Source organism: Mustela nivalis, assembly GCF_964662115.1.
Source record: "Mustela nivalis genome assembly, chromosome: 12".
Classification (NCBI taxonomy): domain Eukaryota; kingdom Metazoa; phylum Chordata; class Mammalia; order Carnivora; family Mustelidae; genus Mustela; species Mustela nivalis.
Window position 1 is genome coordinate 88,824,256 of NC_139031.1, and position 27,644 is coordinate 88,851,899.

General features: G+C 41.0%; 1 gene segment (V, D, J or C); it reads right to left on the bottom strand.

Moving 5' to 3' along the window:
• LOC309844790 (T-cell receptor gamma chain C region 5/10-13-like) overlaps positions 1-27,644 on the bottom strand; it is a 102,211-nt gene that overhangs the window by 48,900 nt on the left and 25,667 nt on the right. Inside the window, exons 4-5 of the C gene segment in view lie at positions 25,903-26,232; positions 18,038-18,163 (exon numbers count right to left, since the gene is read on the bottom strand).

The window sequence follows — 27,644 nt, forward strand, 5'->3', positions numbered from 1 at the left end:
CAGCCCTGCTAAATGTTAAGTAGGGAAGAGACTGAGAATGGTGGTGACAATGGGGACTGACATCTGCACAGCATAACAACAGTGGAAAGAGTTTGCATATGGAAGATGTGCAGTGTGGGGGGTGAGAAAGCCCATGGATTCTTCTCTTCCTGCTATCTCTCTTTTCTAGATTTTCACCAATAAGGAAATCTTCCTTTGGGGGAGAAAATCCATAACCTTCTATTCTTTCATGAAAATAAATTTTATGTCACATTGTCAACATTCAGAACTCTGTTTCTCTCAACTACTGTTCCCATTTGTCCACAAACACTGCTGACATTAAGGGCTCAACACCTGTTGGCTATGAGCAGTCTTCGTTCCTGCCAAACCTCCAGCCAAATGCTCTCCTGGGTGAGACAAATGACAAAAGTGAAACAATTCAACCTGGCGGGTGCAGTGCCCTTTCTTCAAAGGAGAACAGTCCATAGCTTGGGAAGCTCAGAGTCTCACAAGCAGGGGAGCACTCAGCCCCAGGGATTTTGGGCAAGATGGAGTTTTATAGAGACTTCAAAACAGTAAAGGGGAAACAGGGAGGAATAGCAGGTCAGTCATGGGATAAGGAGATAGTGCTTGGCTTAGGTTGATTGGCCGGGGTCGCATACCTGACCTTACTTAGAACAGGGGAATCCTTGCAGATTCCTGGTGTTTGGTGCCTGCCTAGTTGGGACATACTGTGTTTTTGGTCAAGGACAACATTTACAGGGACAGGGAAGTTACCTAAGTTTTGGTTTGCTGACTGGGCACCCCAGGCAGGAATGGATTAATCCTGGGACTGGAAACGCATTTCAACAGGTGACAGTTGTGTTCTTCTACTTCTCTTCTTGCTGTGGTACATCTGTGCTCTGTGTAAGTGGTACTGAAAGGTCATATTGTTAAAGATGGGTTTATTTTTAAAAAATAAAAGGGAAACATTTGAGCAAGACACAAAGGGTAGCCAAGACTTCACCCCATACTCATGTCGAGAGTGGAGGGTCCTGAGCAAGAAAGACCCTATGGTCTCCAGGAAGAGAAATCAGGTGGCCCTTGAGGGAGCAGCACTTCCTGTCCCTCCAGGTCATCCTGTTGCTGCCATGAATGAAACTGCTCTGATGCCCCCAGAGATGAGAGACAGGGGCTCAGAGCAGGTGCGGACTCAGGCAGACCCTGTGCAAAGAGCCAGGTGCTGAAGCTTGGACATTTCACTGAAACTCTGAGAGGCTGGCGTGCTTTCCCTGACCAGGGACAGCTCCCTTCTGCCCCTGGGAGAATGTGAGACCTAATCCAGTTTGACTTCTTTACTAAGTCACAAGGAATAAGTTGGACGTTCATACGTTGTCAACTCTTAGCATGAAAAGCTTTATACCCCAAAACAGGAAAGCCATTGATATGTTGTCTGCAGGGTACAGCAGATTCAGACTGACTCCATGTGCCTGGCAGCCTTCCAGACCTGCTGACCTCGGGAATGTCCAGCCATGGAGCTCAGACTGGGAGCCAGCTCCCTCCACAGCCAATGATATCATCTGATCAATGATGCGCTGAGGAGGGACGTCCTTCTCAGTTCAGAATTGCCAAACGGGACACTTGGGAGAGTCTGACTGATACCTCCTAACTCTAGGAGGATTTATTGCACTGACAAGGATAGAATGACAGCTCCAGTCCACGCCCTGCCACCTGGCGGATGTGCGTCCTTGGTAAAATCCCTGGAAATGGGAATAATAAAGCTCACTTTCCAGACACCATCCACCATGGGCCTAAGATTGGGCCAAGTTGGTTGCTTTGTAAAAAAATATTACCAGCCAGTCTGAAGTATGATGTGATTCTTATAATGACTTGTTTCTTATAATAACATGCCAACATAGTTATAACACCCAGATTTGCCAGAGCAGCTCATTGAAATCTTAAAATACTTTATCTGTGCAGTCACAAAAGTAACGGAGCCTTGATTTAAACACAAAACTAACAAATGCAAACCTGTCACGGCGTCCATTCTATACCTGTAGAATTCTCTCTCTATATATATATACACATACACAGAGACAGAGAGAGTTATGGTTAAGCTCTAAAGATTAAAAGTAAGGTTATGAGAAAAATTTCAGAGAGGTTGCAGAACTTAGCAATATCTCTCACATGTCAAGGGAGCAAAGAGCAGAAGCTGTTCTTGAAGAGCTGTCATTCCAGTAATAGTGCTGGGCTTCAGAACACAATAGAAATTCTTCTAGCACTGGTGAATTAATACTTGCTTGCCTTTCAGAGAGAGTTATTTTTTTTAAGTTTGTTAACAGTAATCATTGATTCATTAAATAATGTCAAATACACTTTATTGAATGCCATACATGGTTCACATGGATTCCTTCTTTGCAAGTCTAACGTAGGTGTAATTCATCCCATTCTGAAGATGACAGAGTTTTCAGGAGGTTGAGTAGCCCCACTAAGAAGAGCTCACCCAGAACTTCAAGTCAGCCAGGTTAATAGGTTAATGAAACATGTGCAGTATGTAACCTCCTTAGATGTTTTTCACTGGATAATAATTTATGTTCTCTCTGAGTTGTTGTTTTGAATGCGAATTGTGATCTATCCTAATAGGTTAGATAGGTTTCTTATTTGTTTTAAATAATATGCTTCCCTCTTAAGTACTGCATTGTTTTACTTATTACTTACACTGACTTCTACCACCCCCTCCTGGCCATTGAAGGTATGTCCTGCACCTGATCATCTTCAGTATTGCTCACCAGGTCAGTGAAGTCTCTTACAGCAAACATTCACTTAGTGAGTGGAAGGGCCCAGAAATACAAAGCAGGAAAACTGTTTTTTCCAATTGTGTACTCAGTATGAGTGGTAGTTTTCGGTGAGTGGCTCATCCTTGCAATGCCCCATTTCGTTAGCCTCAAATGAGAAAATAGACTGATAGCCTTGGTGTCATATGTACCTGTAAAAACTACAGAGATTTGCCTGTGAATATGCATATTTGCATTCATATACATGGAACATCTTTCCTGTCAATCCATGTCTGTCCATCTGTCTGTCCCCCCAGTTCATTGCCCCTCGGTGCTGCTCTTGGTGCCCATGGTTACAGCCACCGCATTAATTCATCCACCGACAGTGACAGACATTCGTGCTGCTGCCCAGACTGGCTGTCAGCAGCAAGGCTGTCTCTGACTGCTCAGGGGCTCTGTACACTGGGAGTCCCCTGACCCCCATGCTGTCAGTCAGTCTACTGTTGACATGACTCTGGCCAGGTGTCATGTTATTGGGAATCTAAGCTAGGGGATGGAAGGTCAAAGTCCTGTGGGATGGTTTCTGGGCTCCCCAACAAATAGGGGAGCCTGACCTCTCCATTTCAGTGGTCCCTTCTGTTGTTAGACTGCCTTTCCAAGCTGGTCCTTGTGGGGGAAAGAACTTAGTTTGCCAACATAGTAGCCTACTGGACTCTGGGAGGAGGGAGAGCACCAACATCCAGGGAGGGATGGGGAACCACGGAGAAGCCCACATTGCCCTGGTGTGTGCTCAAGTGTTCAAGAGCTGGAGACAGAGTGATGTGGGCAGGAGGAGAGCCTGGCAGAGCTTTTCCAGGCATTGCTCCTGCTTCTGGTTCAGACAGGTGTCTTTGGGAGCAGCTGCCTTCCCAAAGTCAAGTGTCTAATTTGCATTGTCAGCTGGATTATGTGTCTGTCAGCTGACAACAGCTGTGACCAGTGCCTGCTACTCCCAAAGTGATCCTGTCACAGGTCCAGCCTCACATATGTTCTGTACCATCACCGCCTATAATGGTGAAGCCTCGTTTCCCAGTGTGAGCTCCTGGAGATTGCAATTCTCTCTCCTGGTCACAACTGTCCTTCTAGCTTTTTCCTCAGGGACTTTTGGCTGGGAGTTCCCCATCATCCCAGCCTGGATGCTGATGTGGTTACTTGATTTCCAAATGTCACCTCAAGAGGCAGAAGAAGAACCAGTTAGTGTCTCCCCGGGTTAGGCTCCTGAGAGCAGCTGGGACTGAGCTAGAAGGAAGACCCTGGAAGGGCTGATTTGAAGGGAGTTTCATTCAACGGGAGTAGGGGTATGGGCGTGTGTGTGAGGTGGGTCTCCGGTCTCCATTCTTCAGTGAGCCCAGAAGGAATCCAGAGCAGGTGGAGGACAAGGTGGGGAAAGAACGTGGCTCCTCTCTCCAGCTGTCAGGCCAGGCTTCCCTAAAAGACAGTGTGAGACCCGGGGGAAAGGACATTCCAACACCTGAAACAGCCAGCACGTCCTTGTTCCTGGTGATCCCAGTCCCAGGACACCAAGCACTGTGCACATCTGAACGGCCCTATCCCTCAGGGAAAGATAAATGGAAACCAATCAGGCTGAGCTGAGATAGCAACTCTAAGAGTCAGCGACCCTCGAGTCTCCTGTGGCTTCATAGGTCCTGTAAGCCCGTGCTTGAAGGCCCACCTGTAGCCCCTCAGACTTGATGTGCCAGGGACAAAGCTTTCCACACCCTCTGTGTGCGCAGCATCATCAGTCGCATCTTCCAAACCTAATATTGGGTGAGCCCCTTCCCCCCACTGCTTCTAAAGGTTGAACATTATCATTCCTCTTTCTTTTTTTTCAAGGTATTTTGGGTGTTCATGTTAATTTTAGTGTAAGCTTGTTAACTTGTGCCCCGAATGCCTGTTCCACTGAATCTTTAATGAATTTGCTAAGAACTACCATCATGACAATATTTGAGTCTTCTACCCCATAACATGGATCCTCTCTGGATTTATTTAGATATTCTTTAATTTTTTCTCTGCAATATTTGTAATTTTCCACATACAAGCTTTGCTCTTTTCTTAAATTAATTCATAAATGTTTTATTTCTTTTGGTTCTATTGTAAACCGAGTTGTTTCCTAAATTTCATTTTCTAATGGTCAAGCCGGTATATAGAAATCCAACTGATATTTTGTACATTGAATGTGTACTTTGTGACGATGCTGACCTTGTTCATGAGCTCTACCTTTGGTTTTGTGTGTGTGTAGATTCTGTGGAATTACCTACAAACAAGACCATGTCATCTGTGGGTGAAGACATTTTGGCATTTCCTTTTCCATCTGCTACTGATCTTCATATTTTTACTAGTCGCACTCTCTAGAATCTGTATTACCATGTTGAATAGAAGTGTCAAGAGCAAACATCCCAGTTTGGTTCCTGTTCTTTGGGGAAAAACATTCAGTCCTTCAGCGTTAAGTATGATGTCAGCTGTGGGTTTTCATAGATGCCCTTTTTCAGGTTGAAGGTGTTCCCCTGTATTGAGATTGTTCCTTCTTCCAATGGAACTATTCTCTTAAAGCTCTCTAGTGAATATTTCATTTTGGGTTACAAGTTTTCTATTCTAGATTTTATTTCTTTTAATACATCTTTGTTTTCTAACTTTGGCATACTGATTACAATATGCATTTTTGCCTTTTTGTATTTGTTTCATTTATTTATTTATTTTTGGCTCCTGTCCACCACCAGCAGCTCCAGGAAGTCACAGTCACCACCATCTGGGTAGAGCAGCAGCGTGCGCGTGGGGGCTGGTGCACCGCTGAAGCTGAGCTCGCCCCTGTTTCCCCTCTTTGCCCAGCGCCCTTAGCAAGCCCAGGGCCCAGGGCCTCAGCTCAACTCTAGGCCTCCAGCACCTGCCTCCCACGCCAACATCACCAGCAGCAATGGCGGCCGTGGCGGAGGTGGCAGCGATGATGGCAGCTATGGGCTCCACCACCAGGCACCGCTCAGGCTTCATAGCTATGCGCGCATGGGTTGGGAGGAGGCCAGGGGTCCCCCGTGCCGAGCAGGGCTCCTTCCGTGGCTCACAGTGCCACAGGCCAAGCTGCGGGGCGGGCGCAGAGTCCCAGATACCAGCTAAACTGGAGGGCAGCATCGGTAGCGAAGGCGCGCTTCCCCCGCTGTGGGCTCCAAACAAGGATGTGGGAGGGATGTCTTAGCAGCCACGAAGAACAAAGCTGTGATCCTCTTGAGTATTTTAAACGTGTTTTTGAACATGAACTTGTTACAGCTACTTCGAAGTAACGGCACACCTCAAAGACTTTGTATTGAATGGTAGGGGTTATCACTCCCTAACAACAGTCACAATTTTTGTGATTCTTTGACGGTCTTATTATTTTTTATTGAAAAATATTTGTCGAAAACATATTGTAGCAACTTGAGTATGTGACTTTTCTGCAGAAGGTTGCTTTTATTGCTGTTTGCATGCTGAGAAAGCTGCTTGGACTTCATCTGTGATAGTCTATCTGCTGCGGTGTGTGACTGCTCATGCCTCTCCTGTTTTCTTTCTTAGTTATTTTAGTTTTCAGCCTAGCTTCCTGCGAATCACCCTGGGTCTACACAGCTTCATGGTTCCAAGATTACTTAGGGATGTGTCCCAGCAACTTGATTAAGACTTCGCTTCTGCCAAATGGTTTTGTTGTAGGTCTTGGGGAGCACATTCCTATTTTACACAATTAGCACATAGATTGTACATGCTAAAGTGTACGTCTTCTCAACTATACTTTTTCTGAGTCTTGTCATGACTCCTCTGCATAAGACAATCACCTCAGTGTGAACCAACCATGTGTGGCTGGGTTGGGCTTTTTTGAGTCCCTCTAAGCACGCACACAGCTTCAGCTGAGCACATGCTTGCTGCAGTCATGACCCCAGCCGCAGACCAGCAGAGCCCCTGGCCTTCCTGCTTGCACACCACACAGCTTGTCAGCTCCCCTTGGCATCACTGCATCCCAGATTGACCAGCTCCTTACACTGCGTGACTTTGGATCCCATTCACAAGGCCTCTCCTATTTGGGAGGAAACTTCCGGATCACGATGCTCGCTTGTGGGAACTGGGGGAAGAAAGGAGCAACGCAGACGAGTGCACTGCTGTCGTTCCTGAATTCTGTAGGTTTTCAGCTATAAACCATTCTCAGACAATTGTGCAACTTGGACATTTCCCAACCACCGAAATAGTCACTTTTGTTGCTCTAGTCTGCTTTTATTTCTAGCATTCATGGGAAGATTTGTTGACCATAAAGAGGACCTTGCTAACATTCATTTTTAAATAATGTAAACTATACGTATAACTATGTTTTAATCCAATCTTTGGCTTTATTTAGAACTCCCAAATAATCCCAAGACATGCCAGCCCCATGAGGCTCAAACGCCATTATCTTGACAGGTGGGCAGTGAGTCTAGAAACAGGAAGACATGGTGTGACCATCTCCTCAGACTCGTTTCCAGGTGAGAGTCATGTAATCTGCCCCAGTGTCTCTACAGCAGTTTAATAGGCTGGAAAGTGAAGCCTCCCAACAGCGATACTTTGTCTGTGTATTTTACCAAAAACTTCTCCTGAACTATGGGACATTTATGTGGTTAAGATGAGGAACACATCTTTTCTAAAGGTTCTCTGGTATTTATTTGCCCATACCAGATAGGTTCTTGGCTATAATGCAGCAGACACTCTCAGGAAAAGAAAATGTCCTATTTGAGGTATATTATCTGAGAAGGTTAAAGCAACTGTGAGACAGGCTGCTTCCTTCGTGTGAATCGGATCTATCCCTCACCTGCTACCCTGGTCTTCCTGCGGCTACGTTTGTTATGACCCTTCCTTGATTGTGACAATAATACAGGCTTTTTACCTGTGTTCATAACACCGATATTATTCATATCTTATTTTAAATTCTCATGTAAAGGTAATAAAGTCATTTTGCTCTAGAGATTTTGGAATTCCCAGAAATGATTGAAATCACCAGGTTATTTTCTTTTTCTGATTTGCAAAAACACACACATATATGTATTGGTTTTTATTTTTATAAATATGGTCTTATGGAATATACAGGTTTTTCATTACATATTTGCTTTTGCTTGACTGCATGAGTATTTACCGAATTGTTGCCTAACACATAAATAAAATTTTTCTGCAAAATATTTCATGGAAATATAATAATTATTTAACTTTTCTTCTATTCTTAGAATTTTTTACTTTTTCTGGTTTTAGAGAAAAATATTTCTGATGGAAAATGAGTATTATTTTGTCAGAGCTATTTTATGAATAAAAAACTGCTGGATGTAATGACACAAATGTGTGTATTTGTGCAGGTCAGGTAAGCGCCATCTGTGCTGTTCTGAGAATAGACCAAATGACAGAAGTGCCACCAGGAGGGGAGTGGGAGTCTGAGGATTAACCAGAAAGAGTTTTATAAGGTGGAGAAGGGAGCGAGAAGGGTATGTACATTCTGGCGTTGGTATCCACATCTCCAGAACTTGGTGGTGTGGTCACATAATATCCTGTGTCAGGTGGAGAGCCACATATACACCAGGTCCACTGATGATGTCTAAGCAAGAGGTGAATTTACAATGTACCCTGAGAAAGAGCTCTCTCCCACACATGCTGCGCTAAAGGAGTAACATGGACCCATGCTCACGGAAGCCAAAGCTCACACTGAAGTTGGTTCTGTGTAGAGAACCAGAGGAGTAAAGTCTATGGTGAGAATATGCTTTGAGAAGTCAGACTGTAAAAGCCAAACCAGTGATCTCTGCAGTAGAGTTTTGTTTCCCCAAAGCCTGAACAGAATCTATCCTGGGATTGGGCACAATCTCTGTTCCATGTTTGGGTTGACACTTACTTTTTATGCTCACATCACTGAACAGCCCTCCTCTGCTGGGCACCCCCCCCTCCAAACACACTTACCTGTTGTGCAAGTCTGCTACTACATTGCTTGGCCTCGCTCTGCAGACACTTGTCCCTCTAGGGGACTGGCATGACTCAGTCTGTGGAATTCAGTGACACAGTTGAACCCAGAGCCTCCGTATGTCCACAACCTGCTGTTGTGTCATCTATGGTCACCCTGTGCTAGTAACCTCATGGGCATGGGTCTCAAGTCACCCTGACTACACGGACAAAATGAGACCAAAAGTCTGAGCCTCAGTAAATCACCTGCCATGGAAAAGCACAGATCCCAGTGGAATGTCGGGGATCACCTAGTGCTACCAGAAATCTCTGCTGTTTCCTTCAGAACATTGTCATCAAAGTGGACTGAGTGTGCAGCAACTCAACAGCCCTGGGCATACAATCCTAACTCACATAGCAGCTACAAGAATGAACTTGGTATAAATAGAGGGACCCTCAGCCACAGCCAAAGAGTATATTTGAGAGCAGAAGCATGTGTGCAGATGGATCTTTTCTTTCCATTAGCTGTGGCCTTTTGCAAAGGAGCAAAGTTGGCTGTGGTTTAACTGTTCTTATTTCATCTTTCAGCACCAGAGCCAGTGGTGCAGAGCCCCAACCAGCAGGGGCCAGCTTGACTTCAAGCACTTCCAGGAATCAGCCACATTTGAAGGAGAACATAGCGCCCTCCTTCCACCCACACTGTTTCCAGGACCACCACCCTCCCCCTCTTTGCACCTCCCAGTCCAGGGCAGCCCAGGTCCAGTTGGGGAAGGAAAGTGCCAGAGAGTTGAGCCACAGGACACAGCACCTAGGACCCCAGTAGTGACATTAGCTCACACGGCTTAGGTAATTTGCTAGTTTCCTCTCTGTGCCTCCATGCTTTCCACAAGCAGAATTAATTCCACATGTCTGAGTAAGGGCCCAGACATGTGTCCTAAGAGGTCTGAAGAAATTTTTGACAAGGAATAAATCAAAATTAAATTTCCTTTTTCTTGTATCTTGTGGGCTTTATGTTGTTTCCAAATGAGAGCCTCTACTTGGTTTCCAAAAGCACCTGTTTCCCAAGAACTGAATCTGGTTGTAAATAAAGAAAAAAATCCTTCCCAATTTAAATGAGATATTGTTTAAATTCTAATATATTAAAGTTTCTACATTAAGTGGATTTGTTAACAAAAATAGAAAAATAAACCATCACTACCTTTTTCACCACTTGCCACATACTGAATATTTTGTTTTACATCCATGTGTATAGAAATACACACACACAGATTAACGAGTGCCCTAATTGTTTGTGTGTGTACATGTGTACATATGTGTTTCTCTTATTTCTAACTTAGATCTCTCAATAGTAGAGGCTAATGTTGTTGAGCACTCATGGGTACCCAGGAAAGTTAACTCATTTTATCCACACAACTCCAAGCGATGGGTCACTTTAACTCCATTTGACAAATGAGAAAATTATGTCACAGAAAGATCAATAGCTATAGAACCAAGATTTAAGCCCAAGCACACGGAGTTCAGAAGTCAAGCAATTAACCCCTCTGCCATTCTACCTTTTCAGTGTTAGTGCAACTCTCTTGGGATTTTGTGACATCAGGAAACATGGTGCCTGTAACACACTGGAACAGGTCTGTGCACAGCCACCAGTATTGTGACATCTTATAGTGTAACCACCAGAGTGTATTCAACCAAAGGAGTCTGAATCTGCTAATATTTGCAGGAGAAATAACCTGGAAACTTTCACTGTCTGTGGCTCACCTAGGATCATTGGCCCAAAGAAAGCATCATAAGGACTATCTTAGAGAAAGAATTAGAAATGTGGAATTGAACACTTATTACAAGTGATGCTGAATTGGAAGTCTCAGTTGTCATGCTGTCCTTTATTTTGGATTCTCAGTTGGCACCAAATAAATTACACAGAGGCCAAAGAAGACTTGATTGCTTTTATTGTAACTATTATGAAAAACACACAAATGTCAGGTAACAGGCATGTTTGCTTCCAGGTATATAAAATAAAGACTTCAAGGCAGTTATCTGGTTAAAGAGTTCAAGGAATGCAGTTGTAAGGTGTATGATGGTTGTACCCAGAGGCATGGGGACTGGGTGGCTGGGAGCTGGTGGACAACAATGAGGGGGTGGTGCAGAAGACTCTGTGGATGCCCCCTGACTCCACCTGGGAGTCATGGTGGAATTTGTTCTAGCTGCACAGTGAAAGCTTCTGTTTGCCCAGGAGTTTGTAAGCCTGTTCTCAGAAACGACACAAGAAAAAGACACATGTGAACTGAAATAACCCAATATCAGAAAGAAGGCTCACTAGATCCTCAGCAGACACTTTTAGAGAAACTAGCCAATGGCTAGAAGTGACACCTTGTACCACCATGTGTTAGGAACTCTTCCCACTGCCACTGAGTGCTGGTCTCCCAAGCAGACAGATGACGATGATGATGGAGTAGACCAGGCTCTTCAGGAGGAGGAGGAGGTAGGTATAGTAGGCAGATGTGTTCCCAAGTTGCAGCTGCAGGGTGTCTAAAAGAAGCATTTCATTAATTTCACGTGTTGTTTTAAAAGGCTAGGACTTATTAATGGGTGAAGGGTGACTATATACACTTCTGATGACTTAGGTTAAAGTGACACACTCACACCAGCACAACTGGAGAATAAACACCTACATCACTATCTCCACCACCACCGTCCCCAAGCAAGGTACTCAAACATCTATTAAATTCACCTAGAAATTTCCAAGGTAATAAAAAGTAAGGCTATGTTTTAATGAATGAATCCAATGGGAAAAAGGCATTGGTGATAAATAGGTTTAACATTCCTTCTTCCCTACCATGTTTTGAAATAAGAATAAAGGCAATATACATTCTGTAGAAATTTCATTAATAGCAATTAGTTTAAAACAGATACAATAGCTGGACTTTGTAACATATCAAAATTGTGTTTGGGTCCTATAAATCTGACTCATGAAAAAAAAAAGAATAAGAGTCAATATGCATTAAGTACAAACTAGCTGTTACTTATTTTGGCAACTTTGTATGCAAAGCTTAAAACTTATGTAATTTTTCAATAACCTATGAGATTATTATTATTATTATTATTATTTTCACTCCCATTTTACAAATAAACTGAAGACAGAGAGAGAAGGGCTGATTTCAGGGCACATGGGTGGCTCGTCATTAGGTGTCTGCCTTCAGCCCAGGTCATGATCCCAAAGTCCTGGGATCGAGCCCTGCATTGGGATCCCTGCTCTGCGGGGAGCCTGCTTCTCCCTCTCCCACTCCCTCTGCTGTGTTCCCTCTCTCATTGTGTCTCTCAAATAAATAGATAAAATATTAAAAAAAAAAAAAAAGGGGCTGATTTCATGCAACTAGTAAGTACCAGAAGCCAGATTTCAATCCCAGCAACACGGCATTTAGGAACACTTTCTCAGCTGCTCTATAATTCTGCATATTCACACACAAAAAATAACAAAGACATCAAAATGATTAAGGAAAACTATAAATTAGGATGATGATAGTAAAGAAGTTGATGATGATGATTAGAGCCCACAAGACCCTTGATATTGGACACGGAGTTTGGATCAGCAGGGCTAGAACCAATGCTCTTCATCATTACCTTTGTTCATATGTGGGGAGAAAACGCCAGGAGCTAGTACTGACGATGTAGCAGCTAAGTGAGATACCTATGCTGGACATTTCACATATGTCACTTCGTATCTTCTATGACTGAGTTAGGTGTTATTTATGTCATTTTTGGTGTGTTCAGAAAATGTAAATAGTTTAGCCATAATCATGCAACTGATAATTAAAAGAGTGGAGTTTAAGTCCACTCTGTGGCACCAGAAGGCCTGCATTCACACCCCCTCCCCATGTGTACACCTGTCTCAGGATCTCGGCTTAGGGGATTAGAGGAAGAATAAAAACTAAGATAGTATATGAATTCTTGATTCAGATGGTCTGGGATGAAGTCCTAGATCTTGCTCTGTGGTATGGAGACAAATAAATTTAGCTCATTGTCCTCCTGTGTAAAATGGGAATAAAATCCTTCACAGTGAGTATTAGGAGAATTAAACAAAATGCACTCACAGTGCAGCACATCTTCTGTACGAGAAGCTCTTGGTGTCAGTTCATGTTATTAACTTCCAGCAAGAACAATTCTTTTATTTATTTATTTTTATTTATTTTTTTTAATCTACAAGCAATCTGGAAAAAAAAAATCTGGAAGCAATTGATATCCTGTTTTCCTCAGTCAGTAGTAACAAAGGTCACAGAAGTGAATGAATTCCATTGTTGAAAGAATTCAGAGCACATCACTGCACCCCTAACTTATAGCATTTACTGTGTGATGATGATTCCTGAGAGATGATGGATTGTCTTAAAATATCACTCCGTCTATTGTTCAAGATCCAGCCATTCTGAGGTTTTTCCCTGATGCCAGGGCAGTTCAAGGGTGATGTTGATGAGGAGAAGAAAATGCTACAGCAGAACATAAAGGCAAACATAGACAAAATCCTGCCATTTTCATCATTCAGAGAAAATTTTGTGGAGTTAATAGCAGCAAGCTCTGAAAGAAATGAGTGCAAGTATTATTCAATTGTTCAAATCCATTATTTGATGTGTGTCTGTGTTGTGGATAGAAAGATGATAGATATTTAGATGATAGATAGGTAGATGATAGATAACAATTAGTAAGCAGAGAGAAGAGCCTTTACTAATATGAGCCCCACAATTCCAGAATTGATTGTTCTGAGTCTGTGTTATTCAGTAATCAATTCAAAATTGTATTTCTGAACATGAAGATGTTAAACTTCATAAATTATGCATTTCTTTCTTTTTTTCCCCTACAGCTGGAGGGTAAATGCCTAAGACTATCTTGTTTTCCTTCTCTGCTCATAGCTCCTAGCACAGAGCCTACTGCAATGTATGTGTCATATAAAAATGTGTCGAATGGAAAAATAACCAGAAACTGGCCGCTGTAAAGTCCTCAGCACCCACTGCTGACATGAAGTGCTGTTACCAAGATGAGTCCATCCAACCCTAGAATCACAGCAGAATCTTACATGTTGAAAGGAGTTTGATTTAGGTCAATTTCCCATCTAAGCAAAAGGAAGCAGTCCTACCTTTCAAATCACACAAGCTTCAGTATCCCCAGATACCACACATGATTTTATGGAGTGGTGGTATTTGCAGACATGACAACACTATGAATGAAAGCTAATACTTATTAAATGATTATTACTGTGCCAGACACTGTGTTAAAGGTTCACAGTGTGGAGATTCCTCAAGAAATTAAAAATAGAACTTCCCTATGACCCTGCAATTGCACTACTGGGTATTTACCCCAAAGATACAGATGTTGTGAAAAGAAGGGCCATCTGTACCCCAATGTTTACAGTGGTAATGGCCATAGTTGCCAAACTGTGAAAAGAACCAAGATGCCCTTCAACAGACTAATAGATAAGGAAGATGTGTTCCATATACACTACGGAGTATTATGCCTCAATCAGAAAGGATGAACACCCAACTTTTGTAGCAACATGGACGGGACTGGAGGAGATAAAGGTGAGTGAAATAAGTCAAGCAGAGAGAGTCAATTATCATTTGGTTTCACTTATTTGTGGAGCATAACAAATAGCATGGTGGACATGGGGAGTTAGGAGAAGGGAGTTGGGGGAAATTGGAAGGGGATGTGAATCATGAGAGACTATGGACTCTGAAAAACAATCTAAGGGGTTTTAAGTGGTGGAGGGGGAGGTTGGGGGTACCAGTTGGTGGGTATTAGAGAGGGCACGGATTACATGGTCCACTGGGTGTGGTACAAAAACAATGAATACTGCTATGCTGAAAATAAATAAAGAATAAATTAAAAAAAAATAACTGTATGTGTGTTCTAGGTGCTCTTTCTCAAGGCTGGTCAAAAACAAGGACAAGGGGCACCTGGCTGTCTCAGTGGGTTAAAGCCTCAGTTCATGATCCCATGGTCCTGGATCAAACCCCACATGGGGCTCTCTGCTCAACAGGGACCCTGCTTCCTCTGCCTATCTCTCTGCCTATTTGTGATCTTTGTCAAATAAATAAATAAAATCTTTTTAAAAAAATGAGGACAAGATGAGTTTTATCTCTCTTGAGAGTTGCTTAATCATTGTGAGCTTTCATGTATCTATATACATATATACAAATTTTTATCAAAAACAAAAACAGGGATGCCTAGGGGCTTCAGTCAGTTGGGCATCTGCCTTTGGCTCAGTTCATGATATCTGGGTCCTGGGATCTAGCACCACATCAGGCTCCCTGCTCAGCAGGGAATCTGCTTCTCTCTCTCTCTCTCAAATACATAGATAAAATCTTAAAAAAAAAAAAAAAAAAAGAAAATTCCATGAACCAATATTAGAAATCTGCTATAGAATTGCATTAACAGAAATGCTTTTGTTACCTTTGTTGTTATGAGAAGAACTTGGAGACATTCCTTTCACAAATGCTAAGTAAAACACTTATACACAGGAAGTTCTCCCTTAACATAATTCTCACCATGAAACTTACTATACTTTTTACTTTCTCTGCAAACTAGAGAAATCAAAACCTAACTCGGGCGCCTGGGTGGCTCAGTGGGTTAAGCCGCTGCCTTCGGCTCAGGTCATGATCTCGGGGTCCTAGGATCGAGTCCCGCGTCGGGCTCTCTGCTCAGCAGGGAGCCTGCTTCCTCCTCTCTCTCTCTGCCTGCCTCTCTGCCTACTTGTGATCTCTCTCTGTCAAATAAATAAATAAAATCTTTAAAAAAAAAAAAAAAACAAAGAAAACCTAATAGGTTACTTCAGCCAAGGGGTTACATTAAATTTATGCCTTGCTCATTTACTTCCTTTCTGTTAGCCTTAGAAATAAAAAAATTAGGGCTGATTTATAATCTCACTTAAGTTAGTTTTAGGAAAATATATAAATGAATACAATGAATATAGGAATAAACTCATCCATGTTGTGTTTTCAACAATCATTTTCACTGGCATAATTTCATTAGATCTTCATCATTGGTCAGGTAAAAGTAAATGCTTAACACGAATTTGGTCATTGGACAAGCTAGGAATCTGGGAAATAGCAAAAATTAAAAACTGAGTAATCTTAAAGATTTAACTAGCTGTATTTTAAAACTATTCATGAGTCAGGCATCATCCTATCTAGGAAGTAGAGAGGAGCTTCAAAGGCCAATAGGAAAGAAGTTTTTCAAGATAGGGAGTGAAAAAGAAATTATCAGCAAGGAAACTATTGGCTGAAGCAAGGCAATCTTCCTATGGGGAATGGAGGTGGACAATCTAATTCCTAGTGCTGACCAGGAAGTTCCCATGTCCACTCACTATACGCTGCACTTCTGGGTGTTGATTGTGCAGCTGGGTAGGTCTGAAGACTTTAATGACTTGTGGCCTTAAGCTAACTGAGTACATTTTGAGCCTGTGGTTTTCCTTTTCAACAACTCTGCCTTTTGATCAGACTCTCAGCTGAACTGAGAGATGGGTTCTAAATTGCAGACATTAACACCACTCTCAGCACCTGCTCTGATACTCTCACAGTAATTGTTCTCTGGGTGATATTAACAGGTCTTAACCTTTTTACTTAACCCTTGTGATATTCACAGGTTATCACTTCAGCTTTACAATTTTTGAGTTGGTCATTCTCTTCATTCGTTGTAATGTTCCAGTCTTAGATTATTTGCTTGGAGATTACTGGCTTTGAGTTTACATGAAAGCTTTTGAGAGGGCATAACACACCAGACAGATTATTATGATGCCTCTAAACAGGATAATTCCTCATGTTTGCCATAGTCCCCAAGACTCGAAGCAATTAAAATCAAATATGTAAGAAAGACCCTATTAAAGGAGTAACTCGGTTAAGCCACATGGCTTATACCATGATCTGATGTTATTGGGTTTTAATTTTCCCAATAGTGTTCAACTTGGTATAGACCATGGTGTTGCCTACAGCAAAGGTCCAGTCTTGTTCAGCCAAATCGTAATCAAGGGTTATTTTATTTTCAAGAACTGCTTTGGTCAGAGTCAAAGGGTTTTGTTTCTTTCATGTTTTTTGGGGGAAGTTAACTTTTGCTTTAGGAGGGCTTCAGCAACAACTTGAAGAATGAAGGGAAAGGTCTTGATCATACTTCTTTATAATTATCCCTCACCGAGGAAGTAGGGCAAAAAGAGTGAATCCCGGTGGCTTCTTTGTAATTCCTAACTAACTCCCAATAGAATTTTATGGTAATAAACCAATGAGATGTAGACCTTGAGAGAAATTAGGACCAGTGTTATATTTTCTGAAAGGTAGCTCTAATCCAGACATTAGGCCCCTTCTCATTGACCTGGGAGATACAGGCCATTGACAGAGAAAAGGAAAAGAAAGAAAACAGGGAGAAAAGATTTCATATATAGTTAAAGTATGAAGCTCTGGACCCCTGTCTAGATGAAAGCAGTCTATTTGGATGTCAGCTACTTCTTTTTCCCTCAATTTGATTCAGAAACACCACTGTCTGGGCAGGACTAGGTTTCAGGTGGAGACTTACGTAGCTGTGGAATGTGTACAAGGTTCAACTATTAGTTTTATAGCAGGAACACTTGGTAATGTCCCTCTTCTACTGGAAATGAACAGGTCGATCTTCCTCCAATGTTGGGTCTTACATACCTAATCACAGGCTGCATCCTGTGACTCAGAGGTCCCTTTAATTGTGCTTTGAGAAGGTTTCTGTAACCTGATGATGACAGGCTTGAGCATGAGACACTGAAGACTTTTCCCTCTCCCTCTGCCCCACAACTCATGGTCTACACCAAAGATTAAAAATTATGCACACAGGGTGCCTGGGTGGCTCAGTGGGTTGGGCCGCTGCCTTCGGCTTAGGTCATGATCTCAGGGTCCTGGGATCGAGTCCTGCATCAGGATCTCTGCTCAGCAGGGAGCCTGCTTCCTCCTCTCTCTCTCTGCCTGCCTCTCTGCCTACTTATGATCTCTCTCTGTCAAATAAATAAATAAAATCTTTAAAAAAAAATTATGCACACATTAGTGTATGGCCAGTTAGAGATGTTACTGAACTATGGCCAAAGAAGACTCTCATGCAACACCAATTCTCCTGGACACTTCCTGAGGGTTCCACCTCATTACAGTAACTCTGTCGGAAAGTTTAGGGGCTTGGTTGTGTGCCAGGTCAGTTGGCTTCTGGGCAAATATACTAGACCAACAGATCTGAAAAACAAAAAAAAAACATGCTACCTCAACTTAACACTAGCATAACACTCTGCCAGCCTATGCTGGCCTGTCCTGTAAAGCAAAATCAATTACAATAAGAGTGTGAACAAAAAGAGAGTGGTGTTAGAGCCAAGAACTCACCCACAGATATTGGATCAGGTGAGAAAGATCGTGAATTCAAAGGACTAACAGTCACCACCTCTGTGTTTCGCTTTTTTTCTGAATGTCCCTGGGGGTCCATTTCAGATTCTGTCACAGCCATCAAACCTGTTAAAGAACAAAAGTTGGAACTAAGTAAATGTTAAAGATCTAATAGTGTTATTAATCAATGTATTAATGAATCATTCAGCATCCCATCTAGGAAGTAGAGGGGAACTCAAAAGGGTTAGAGCAAAGAAAACCTTTTGACAATAGAGATGGAGCAGAAAAAGAAAATTCTTAGCAAAGAATCCATTGTTTGAGGCAAGGTCACCTTCCCAAAAGAGGGGATCCATCAGAAATCTTTCTGGGGATGATCAGGAAATGCCCATGTTGACTGGGTAAATGTTACTCATCTGGAGGGTTGACATTGTACTTGGGTTAGGTATTAGGTCTTGGTTTAGTGTCTTGGAGCCTTAAACTGAGTGTTACCATTTTAGGCATGTGGGTTCTTTTTTGTTCCCCCAATGTTCCAAGAAGACAAAGATTTACTTCAGAAATCAAAATTTGTATATAGAAAGCTCTTCACAGTTCTTCTTAAGTGTTTATTTTCTACTGCTTAAAAATTGCTTGTGAATCACAGAGAAAAGTATAAACTGGCTACTTCTTAAGAGACTTCTGTAGCCTTGGTCTGTGATGTTTATTCCAAGATGGAACTGAATCTACTGAGTTACTGGATCACCGTGGGCTAGGACACTTTCAGTTGGCTGCCCACAATGTCTAAATTGGTGTCTACACCAATGGGTCAACATTGGGACACCATGCCTGAATCATACCTGAATCATAAGGAGCGCTGAGTGATTACAAAAAATCTATTTGCATTACAGTAATGATCCTCATTGGGATAGTAGTTCATCTTGCACACCTTCCAGCCTGGCATTCACTAGGACTGCAATGTTTGCTGAACAGCTTTACTAATGGAACGAAATATATTCATTGCGTAGAATGAAAGAAATGTTATAAATGTGAGCCTCACTCAATCTTTACTAATGGTACTTCACCCTTCTCTGGTATATAAAATTCAAATCTGAAAAACACCAGATCATACTAAAACCTCAGTAGCCACATTACTATTTCAAGTTGAGCTGTGATTCGGCTCCATCAATTGAACAGCATTTTGTGCCCGCTAACTCATTGTTAATGGGTCATACTTTGAGTAGAGCAAATTTAAAGTGAGAAGGACTGTGATGCTGAGAAGAATATTCTTGAACAATATATAATTGTTCTTATTTCCCCATCAAGTAAAGTCATGAAGAGAGGACCTCCTGGTTATTTCATTTTAAAAAGGGGGGGCGCACTTTGGGAAGATGGCAGAGAAGTAAGAGACCCTGTTTCTACCAGTCCCCTAAAGTGAACTAAATATCTTCTAGAATACTCTGAACACCATGAAATTGGCCTGGGATATAAGATGACACATCTGGATTTCTACAGGTGCAGAAGATCATCAGTGGAGGGATAAAGCAGAGTGGGAGTATCGGATTTATATCAGAAGATAAACAAAAGAAGAGAGAGCCACCAGAAGCAACACATTGGGAAGTAATAAAACAATATGACAGTGTCCTGTGCTCACAAACCAGCATTAACTTGGAGTCTGGTAAAAACCACACCAAAAGAACAAAGGGTCTTGAGGAGCAATTGGTAGAATTGGGTGGACACAGGCATGGACCTAAGCCCATGGTTCGAGGGTGGTCAAAGCTTGCACCCGCCCAAGTCTGAGAGACCACAACAGGGGATCCTGCCCAGGGTCCTTGAGACCACAGCTTTCCAATGCTTGTACCAGCACTGGGCCTGGATATGCACCAGCCCACACTGAGAGAGCCTCATACAAACTTCTGCCTGATGTCCCTGGGCATACAGCCTCCCATGACCTGCACTGCCACTGAGTCTGAGTGCACCCAGGATGGGCGTGGACTCCAGACAGTCGGCAACAGCAGTCACCAGAATCAGGATCAGCTGGACCAATATTGCTCACCATTTTAGGGCACGGGGGTGCAGAGACAAGTGTGGGCCTCAGGACGAACACCGAGGTGGTAGGTGGGAGCAGGCAATGCTGTGGCAGTTTGCAGTGTTCAATGGAGTTTGCAGAGGGGAGGGGAGTAGACTGAGGCTTCTCTCTGAGGCGGAGGTGTGGGTGTGGACAGTTTACCTTGCACTAACCCTCCAAAAAGTCACAAAAAGCACTGAAAGAACAAAAGCCTCCAGAGAAGAAAAAGCCTGAAAAGCCTGTTTCCACAGAGCCCAGCCACTTCATAGGTGGCAGTGCAACTCAGCCCAGGCAAGACTGACTGAAAAACAATTCACAGGCCCTTCCCCCAGAAGACAAACCGAAAAGAACAAGAGGACAATAACCACAGGATCTCCATAAAACTGGGAAACCAAAACAATAGGGGGAAACAATATTTTAAGCACCCATTATTGCCCCCAAAACTGTATATTTCATAAACACAAATTTAAAAAATTTGTTCTCATTCTTATTCTTTTTTTAACTTACTTAGCACTACAACTAGATGTTTATTACAACACATTACATAATATCTTTTTAACTTGAACTTTTTTCATACATATACCTTTGTTTCTTTTTTTAATATATACATATAGATATAGATTAGATATAAGCTTCAAGGTAGTCTTTTTTTTTTCCCTATTTAATAGTACCGCCTATATATAAACCAGTTTTAATTTCCCTGCATCTCTGGAACGTTGAGTCCTTTAACAAACATAACAAGATACACTCTGGATGAACTGAAATAACCTTCCTTGCCCACCTCAAGAATTTATAAAAACCTTCCCATCTTATCTGTTAGTTTAATGTGTATTTGTTTCTGTGTATGTACTATATAAATCTTATTCGTGGAGCTCATTTTGGCTGCTTTTTTGTTTTGTTTTCTTCTACTTTCCTGGTCTTCTTGTTGGTTTTTTTGGTTTATGTACCTTATAAATCTCACTTTGGGAGCTCATTTTGGCTGGGGTTTTTTTTTCCACCTTTTTTCTCATTTTCTCTCTCTTTTTTTATTTCTTCTTTCTTTTTGGTGGGGAATTCCAATTGCTCCAAAACTGTCCAAGGTGTACCTTGACTGGTTTGTGCTTGATATATCTAGTATATATCCCCTCAACCATCTGTCACAAAAATGACTAGGAGGAGGAACACCCAAGAGAGGAGAAATTCAGAGACTGTGACCTCTGCCACAAAACTATTGGATATGGACATAAACAATATGTTGGAAATAGAATTCAGGATAACAATTATCCAGACAATGGCGTGGTTGGGGAAGACCATTAGTGGCAAAATAGAAACTCTAGAAGTAAGAGTTGATCCAGCAGAACTTAAAAATGCTATCAATGAGATCCAATCTAATCTCAATACTCTAACAGCTAGGGTAAATGAGGCAGAAGATCGAATTAATGATCTAGAAGACAAGCTGATAGAAAAGAAGTATCAGGAGGAGACCTAGAACAAACACCTTAAAAGCCATGAAAAGAGAATTAGGAAAATAAATGATGCCTGAAACATTCCAATGTCAACATTACTGGGATCCCTGAGGGGATGGAGAGAGAGAAAGGATTAGAAGATAAAGTTGAAGCAATACTAAATGAAAATTTCCCTAATCTGGGGAATGGAACAAGTGTTCATTCTCTAGAGGCAGAGAGGACACCCCCCAAAATCAATGCATCTTCTAGATCTCCGGAAAATTAATTGTGAAAATCATGACTCATAAAATCAGAGAGAATGTGTTAACGACAGTTAGGGGAAGAGATTCCTTATGTACAGAGGAAGGACTATCAAAATAACATCAGACCTTTCCACAGAAACCTGGGAAGCTAAGAAGGTCTGGCAAGACATATTCAGGGCACTAAAGAGAAGAACATGCAGCCAAGAATACTTTAGCCAGCAAGGCTGACATTGAGAATAGAAGGAGAGATAAAGAGTTTCCACGACCGGCAAAATTTAAAAGAATATGTGACCATAAAGCTAGAACTACAAGAAATATTAAGGAGGGTTCTATAAAAGAAGAAAGAACCCAAGAGTAACAGAACAGAAATTTACAGAGACAATCTATAGAAACAAGGACTTCATAAGCAACATCATGACAATAAAAACTTATCTCTTGATATTCACTCTCAATGTGAACAGCCTAAATGCACCCATAAAATGGCACAGGGTTGCAGACTGGATAAAACGACAGGACCCACCCATATGCTGTCTATAAGAGACATATTTAGAACCTAAAGATAAACCCAGATTGATAGTGACGGGCCTCAAAAGAAAGCTAGGGTAGTGATTCTTATTTAAAATGAATTATATTTTAAGCTAAAGACTGTATTCAGAGATACAAAAGGACATTACATTGTTCTTTAATGGTCTGTCCATCAAGAAGTTCTAATAATTGTTAAGTGGGATTTACCCCTGGGATGCAAGCTTGGTTCAACATTTGCATATCAATCAATGTGATAAAACAAATCAATAAGAGAAGAGAGAAGAAACACACGGTCCTCTCAAATGATGCAGAAAAAGCATTTGAAAAAATATAGCATCCTTCTGTGATTAAAACTATTCAGAGTATATGGATAGAGGGAACATTCCTCAACTTCATAAAATCTGTCTATGAAAAACCCACAGTGAATATCATTCTCCTATGGAAAACCTGACAGCCTTCTCACTGAGATCAGAAAGATGACAAGGATGGCCACTCTTGCCACTATTGTTCAAAATCATAGTAGTAATCCTAGGAACAGCAATCAAACAACAAAAAGAAATAAAATGTATTCAAATTGACGAAGAAGTCAAACACTCTCTCTTCACAGATGACATAATACATTATACGGGAAACCTGAAAGACTCCACACCCAAAATACTAGAACTCATACAGCAATTCAGTAATGTGTCAGGATACAAAATCAATGTACAGAAATCAGTTGCTTTCTTATATACTAACAATGAAAATATAGAAAGGGAAATTAGGGAGTTGATTCCATTTACTAGAGCACCAAGAAACACAAGATACCTGGAAACAAACCTAACCAAAAAGGTGAAGGATCTATACCAGAGGAACAAGAGAACACTCATGAAAGAAATTGAAGAAGACACAAAAAGATGGGAAAACATTCCATGCTCCTGTATTGCAAGAATAAACATTGTTAAAATGTCTCTGCCCAGAGCAATCTGTACTTTCAATGCTATCCGGAACAAAATGCCACAGGCATTTTTCAAAGTGCTGCCACAAAGAGTCTTAAAATTTGTTTGGAATGAGAAAAGACCCCGTATTGCCAAGGAAATGTTGAAAAAGAAAAACTAATCTTGGGGCATCATGTTGCCTGATTCCAAGCTATATTACAAAGCTGTGATCACTAAGATACCATGGTACTGGCACAAAAACAGACACATAGATCAATGGAACAGAATAGAGTGTCCTGATATGGATCCTCAACTCATGGTCAACTAATCTTTGATAAAGCAGGGAAAAAAAAAAAAAATCCAGGGGAAAAAAGACAGTCTCTTCAATAAATGGTGGTGGGGAAATAGGGCAGCTGTGTATAGAAGAATGAAACTCGACCATTCTCTTATACCATACAAAAAGATAAACTCAAAATGGATGAAAGACCTCAATGTGAGCCAGGAATCCATCAAAGTCCTGGAGGGCATAGGCAATAACCTCTTCAACATCCACCTCAGCAACTTCTTTACTTCTTTCAAGACATGTCTCCAAAGGCAAAGGAAACAAAAGCAAAAATGAACTTTTGAACTACATCATTGCAAAAACCTACTGCACAGCAAAGGACACAGTCAACAAAACTATGAGGAAACCCACGGAATGGGAAAAGATATTGCACATGATGCTATAGACAAAGGGCTGATATCCAAAATCTATAAAGAACTCCTCAAACTCAGCACCCAAAAAAAAACAGATAATCAGGTCAAAAAATGTCCAGAAGACATGAACAGACAGTTCTCCAAAAAGGACATACAAATGGCTAACAGACACATGGAAAAATGCTCATCATCATTAGCCATCAGGGAAACTCAAATCAAAACCACACTGAGATACTATCTTATACGTTAGGATGGTCAACGTTATCAGGACAGGAAACAACAAGAGTTGGAGAGGATGTAGAGAAAAGAACACTCAAACAGTGTTTTTGGGAATGCAAGTTAATGCAGCCACTTTGGAAAACAGTGTTGAGATTCCTCAAGAAATTAAAAATAGAGCTACCATATGATCCTGCAATTGCAATTGCACTATTGGGTAAATACTGGGTATTTACCCTAAAGATACAGAAGAATCTGTAATGAAAAGGAAGGCCATATGTAGCCCATGCAGCAATGGCCACAATCACCAAACTGTGGAAAGAGCAAATAGGCCCTTCAACAGATGAATGGATAAAGAAGATATGGTCCATATATTGAACTGTAATATTACCCTGTCATCCAAAAGGATGAATACCCAACTTTTGTATCAACATGGACAGGACTTGAGGAGATAATGCTGAGTGAAATATACCAAGCAGAGAAAGTCAATTATCATATGGTTTCATTTACTTGTGGAGAATAAGGAATAACAGGGAGAATATTAGGAGAAGGAAAGGAAATGACAATTGGGGTAAATTGGAGGGGGAGATGAATCATGAGAGACTGTGGACACTTAGAAAGAAACTGAGGGTTTTGGAGGGGAGTGGGTGATGGGTCAGCTGGTGATGGGTATTAAGGAGGGCATGTATTAAATGGAGCAGTGAGTGTGGTGCATAAACAATGAATCTTGGAACACTGAAAAAATAAAATAAAATTACATTAAAAAATAAAGTGAGGATATTGCTCTGAAAAAAGTTTTAAAGGTGTTTTTTTTTTTGTTTTTTTTTTAAATTATATTTAAGAGAGAGCGAGAGAGAGACAGTGAGAGAAAGCATGAAAGGGATAAGGGTCAGAGGGAGAAGCTGACTCTCTGCTGAATAGGGAGCCTCATGTGGGACTTGATCCTGGGACTTCAGGATCATTACCTGAGCCAAAGGCAGTCATTTAACCAACAGAGTCACCCAGGCACCCCTCTCTGAACATTTCTTATGTGCAATGTTGCTAGGTGCTTTCACATGTATTGTTTCATTTAATCTATACAATAAGTAGAAACTATATCACTGTGACAATAATATTTTGGATGATGAAACTGATGTGAGAAAGGATAAGTGAGTTTCTTTTTCTTTTTTTCTTTGTATGTTCCATAGGCCATACTATTTTTTTTTTAAGATTCATTATTTATTTTGAGAAAGAGATAATATGGGGATAAGAGGCAGACAGAAAGAAACTCAAGCAGCCTCTGGGCTGAGCATGGACCCCAACGGCAGTCTTGATCTCAAGAGCATGAGATCATAACCTGACCTGAATAAATGAGGAGTCAGGTGCTCAACTGACTGGTATCCAGGTGCCTTCAAAGCCCATACTATTTGAATTCCATTGGGAAATAGCAGGACATTTATGCCATCATTAAAGAAAACAACATTAGAGAAAATATTATATATATTTGTTTTCATTAATACTTGACAGAAAAGAGGCACCTAGGTGGCTCTGTGGGTTAAAGTCTCTGCCTTAGGCGCAGGTCGTGATCTCAGGGTCCTGGGATTGAGCCCTGCATAGGACTCTCTGCTCAGCAGGGAGCCTGCTTCTCTTCCTCTCTCTCTGCCTGCCTCTCTGCCTACTTGTGATCTCTGCCTGTCAAATAAATAAATAAAATCTTAAAAAAAAATACTTGATAGAAAAGGTAGGGTTTTCCCTTTGAAACAAAGTGTTCTGTGTAGTTGTGTTCATTGTTATGTCCACATACCTTTGTTTATTGAAGGAAAAAGAATCTCTTGATCAACTTTTCTTCTGTTATTTTCATGGTTGACGATACATTTGTGTTCTTTATCCATTGACACTCCAGTCACGGTCAGCCAGCTGAATTTCATGTATGTGTCCTTAGTCTTCATGGTGTCTCCCTGCTGAGATTTCAGGATTGTTTTGTCATCCTTTTCTTGCCAATCTACCTTGATAACATCAGGAAAAAAATCCTCAAGAAGACAAAGATATGTTCCAGCCTTATGGACTTTTACTTCAGCAACTGAAGGAAGAAAAACTGTGGGCTTGGGAGAAATATCTTCATCAGGACTTTTATCTGTTGAAGAAAATGGAATAACAATTAGAACATAACTAGAGAAACACAAACATTGTGTGGTTTGGAAACAACCAGCACATAGTAAAGGGGAGGAAAGTCGCTACAGAATTAATGTTTATTGTAGGTTTTCATCTGCAGAGGGTTGTGAGGTGATTATTTTCTTAGTTTCCACAGGAAAAGAGGTTCTAGAGGTTATGAAACATGACAAAGTCACAGACATTAAGTGAAAGAGCCAAGATTAAACACAGAATATTTTAAACAATACACAGTCACTTCTTTGAATGGAAATCTATCAATTTACCCTTTTAGTTACAAATATGGGTTCCAAGCCCTTTTCTGTATACTAGGATTCTTCTCCTTGATTTCTGATTTTATAGGACATCTTGTTCTCATATCTAAACCACTGCGGGATTTTGAGTAGGACAATGTTGAATGCTGCACCTCCAAATAATTTACAATGCCTGAAATTTAGAAGCAAAATGGCCATATATCCAAAACTTCTGTTTAAAAAAATTTTTTGATTATTTTCAGAAATGTTCATAGAGTAACCTAATCAATTAATGTAATGGTCCGAATTTTGTTTTGCTTCAGGAAATGTTCACTAAAAGCTAATTTTATATTGGAATTTCATTTGAGGTTGAAGCATTACTGAGAAGACACCACATTTTGACTCTTCGCATTTCCCTCCAAATCTGAATCTGTCTTCTAAGACTGCTGAACTTGTTGTAGTACCCCTCAATTGTCTTTCATTTCACCTGCTGAATTAAGTCACATATAATGATATAATGTTAACAGCTCTGGTAGAGTTTCTTATAAATATAATGTGAAATTATATAATGAAACTTCATGGTTCTCAAGGGCATATCATTTGAACACTGGGATATTCTTTGGTTATACATTTATTATTAATTAATGATTCAAATTATAAATAGTAGTACTCTTCCCAATTTGAGTTCAAACTGAAATACAAATGCTTTATTATTTTTTTCTTTCCAGTAGTTTGGAGTTTGAGTAATTATTTCATGGCCATTTCCTATGAAAAGACTAGGATTTCTCCTTTGAGAAGAAAGGAAAAAAAATTCTTTAGAATTTTTGCCTGTTGGGGCACCTGGGTGGCTCAGTGGTTTAAACCTCTGCCTTCAGCTCAGGTCATGGTCTCAGGGTCCTGGGATCGATCCCCCCATTGAGCTCTCACTTGGCGGGAAGCCTGCTTCCCCCTCTCTATCTGCCTGCCTCTCTGCCTACTTGTGACCTCTCTCTCTCTAAAAAAAAAAAAAAAAAAAAAAAAAAGAATTTTTGCCTGTGCACCAGAGCTCCCGATTTTTATACTAAATGAGTAAACAAACAATGATCAGTTTTTTAATTCATGCTGTAAATAGATAATTAGATCATAATGCACTTGTTTTAATTTT